Source organism: Mauremys reevesii, linkage group 1 (genome assembly GCF_016161935.1).
Source record: "Mauremys reevesii isolate NIE-2019 linkage group 1, ASM1616193v1, whole genome shotgun sequence".
NCBI classification, from domain to species: Eukaryota; Metazoa; Chordata; order Testudines; family Geoemydidae; genus Mauremys; species Mauremys reevesii.
This window is the reverse complement of record NC_052623.1, coordinates 50,056,314-50,059,838: the sequence shown is the minus strand read 5'-3', so window position 1 is coordinate 50,059,838 and position 3,525 is coordinate 50,056,314.

Here is a 3,525-nt window from a genome sequence, read left to right as displayed (position 1 = left end):
CAAATTTATTTGTCTGAGCAATTGGTTGAACATGAAGTAGGACTGAGTGGACTTGTAGGCTCTAAAGTTTTACATTGTTTTGCTTTTGAGTGCAGTTATGTAAAAAAAATTCTTCATTTGTAAGTTGCACTCTCATGATAAAGAGATCACACTACGGTACTTGTATGAGGTGAATTGAAAAATACTATTTCTTTTATCTTTTTTACAGTGCAAATATGTGTATTAAAATAATATTAAGTGAGCACAGTATACTTTGTATTCTGTGTTGTAATTGAAATCAATATATTTGAAAATGTAGAAAAACCTCCAAAATATTTACAATAAATTTAAATTGGTATTCCATTACCATTTAACAGTGCACTTAAAACTGCAATTAATCATGACTATTTTTTTAATCTTGTGATTAATTGCGATTATTTTTGTAAATTGTTTGACAGCCCTAGTTTTTATCAGTCCATATTTTCATCAGTTTCTGTGCAGCACTTGTAGCTAAGGCACATCTCCTTTTAACCTCATCCTTGACGGAGCCATCAGCACTGATGAAGCTTCCTAGGTACACATAAGATTCTACTTATGTGATTTCACAGCTGCTGCATTTCAACACTTTATTTTTTGTCCCTTTTTCCAAGATGCAATCACTTTGTCTTCTTGGCATTTTTTGTAAGTCCAAGTCAACAACATCATTTTTCTAAGGTAGCAAAGAGTATCATCATTAACTCAAACAAGTCTGCCAGTTGTACAGTGCCATCTGCATAAGCTAAGGAGCTTAACTCTAGATCACCCAATGGCATGCCCTCCAACTCATCTAACATTCTTAATATCTGGTCAAAGAACATGATGAAAAGTGATGGTGATAGGATGTCCCTTTGTCTTGCACCAAACTTTGACTTGAACCAGATGCTTAACTGGCTTATGGTACTACACAAGTCTTTGGACATAACCTTTGTAATTGCAATTAATCTTATCAGGAACACCATACGATTTTGCTACTTTACATAATGCTTCCCTCCAAACTGAATCAAATGCTTTTGTGAAGTTGATGGAAACAGCAAACATCTTTAACATCTCTTTTTCCATCAGCTGTTGGAGTGTGAATAGCTGATCGATGCCACTTCAGCCGGGTCTGAAGCCACACTGTTCCTTGCCTGCTACTTCCTCTAAAACTGGCCTTAATCTGTTGACAATTACTTTCATCATGATTTTTCCTGGTACTGGCAATAAGCCCATAACTCTATCATTATTTGGACTGGCACAATCTCCCTTCTTCAAGATTGGTACAACTATATATTCTGTTTAATGCTGGAGAGGCTATAGCAAAACTGCTAATAGAGAATCATAGCAATGTGGGGCTGGAAGGGACCTCAGGAGGTCATCCAGTCCAGTTCCCTGCACTGAGGCAGGACCAAGTAAACCTAGACCATCCCCGACAGGTGTTTATCTAAATTGTTCTTAAAAACCTCCAGTAAATAGATCAGACCTAGTGGAAACATTATATTGCCCAATGTTCATTTGTCCACAACACATTTTGCTCTTCTAACATGTTTAACAGGTACGTTAATTTCACCTGAGAACTTATTTTACTTGGCTGTGATGATGGCAGAGACACTGGTTGAAACCCTTTGTCTAGCCTTGTACCAACTTTTCTTAGCAGCCAGAGTGGTCTTAGCCTCAGAAAGGAAGTATCTTAACGGCGGTCACTGGGAGAAGCTGCCAGAGTCCCAGGAAAGGGGAGGCATTGTGAACCTGCCAGGAAGAAGAGCCTCCAGAGGCAGTGCTCAGTTAAAGGCATGAAGAAGAACTCTGCAGAACCTGGGAGTAGGGGTGAAGAGCAGGGCACTTCAGTGAGTAATATCCTGTCGGGGGACTTCAGGGGAAGCAACCTGGGAGTCAGCTCTCTATGTGAGAGTCAGGAAAGACAGGCTAAAGGCTAGCCCAAGAAGGGCAGAAGAACCATTTGTTTGGTTGTTAGTTGGCCTCTTGTTACCCTGAACAGGGACTGAACTTGAAAGGTGACCTTGCTGGAGGGCTGGTCCATGGAAGACTCAGATGGCTGCAGAACCAGAATAGCTGGCAACAGGAGGCACTAGAGTGGAAGTATGAACCCCAGCAACACCATGTCCCAGTGTGAGGGGGCGCTTTGGCAGTGGGTCCTCCCTATTACAGTGAGTGACACAAGGAAAGGTACCTGTTTCTTTCCGCTGCATGATCTTAATAACAGAGTGATGCAGAAGAAGACAGCTTAGTGTAGGAAGGCACTTTTAGGATCCATGGTAATTTCTCCATTATTCAAAACTGAAAGTTTCTTCTTCAGTAGGGGCTGACAAAATAATATCCTATCACAGAGAGTTCTATGTAGAACTGCCCTCTTTCAGAATGGCTGCCATCTGCCATCATTGTCTGCAGGACTGAGGTCATGACTTGCCCACAGTTAGGCCACCATTTTGGGAAGGCATCTGTCTTCCACTGTTCTCAACAGGACTGAGGGCACAGTCTGTAAATATAGCTGCTGCTTCACCGTTGCTGGAAATAATGGGAGGCAGTAGCCATTTTGAAAGAATGCACCTTAACTGAGGGAAACTGTGGCTTTAGTCCCATAGAGGGGATGGTAGTCATTTTGAAAGAGGGCAATTCTTTGTGAGAAGATTTGTATGCATCTGCCTTTGCTGAAAGATATATTTTCAGTTAAGAAAACTAAAGACAAAAAATGATCACAAATCCTAAACATTTCTTACCAAAACATTGTGATGGATCTGCAAAGCAGGGACCCCAACTCTCATCAGTCCCATCCCCACTGTATATTCCCTTCCTCCTGGCTAAGGAGGGGCTATGTTTCCCATTCACTCCTCCTCCATTACACTTCCCCTCCCATGGCCAAATTAGGAAAACAGGAAGTGGATGACTTTGTTTGGGAGTGGGAGCCCGATGGCTGCAGGTTGCTAGAGAGAAGCCCCAGAAACAGTGGACAGAGCTGCATATGGAATAGGCTGTGACTGCCAGCCATCACTGCTGGGTTCAGATGTGTGTGGGACTTCCGGGGGAGCAGCAGTGGCTGGGCAGGAGCTAGTGCAGAGGGGCCTCAATGAAAGATACTAAATGAGCTTGGCTTGGAAATCTGCAAATGACACTGCTTGGGACTGGAGAAGACACCCAAGACACTAGGGTGAAGGTCCCTAACTCTCAGCTGGACTGCCCCAGGGACCCAAACATTTACCACTGTGGCTCACTTTGAATGATAACTGTTAAAGCCTCTGTACCTAGGATATTTGCAACCTTTGGCGTTCCTGCCAGTCCTAGTAAAAGACCTTTTCACTCGGCCATGTGTCCGAGTGGTTATTGGACTCACCAGGGCTAGCACCTACGAGGCCTAGATGCTGAAGCACCTACAGTGCTTGCCTCTGAGATGCAGCACACTGAGCATGCTACTGGCACCCTAAGGGTTTGGGTTACCCCAGTAATTACAACCTACCTGTTCCTCTAGAGCTAGTCAACAGTGGGTTTGATGGGTAGGGGAGCAAGCATGGGGGC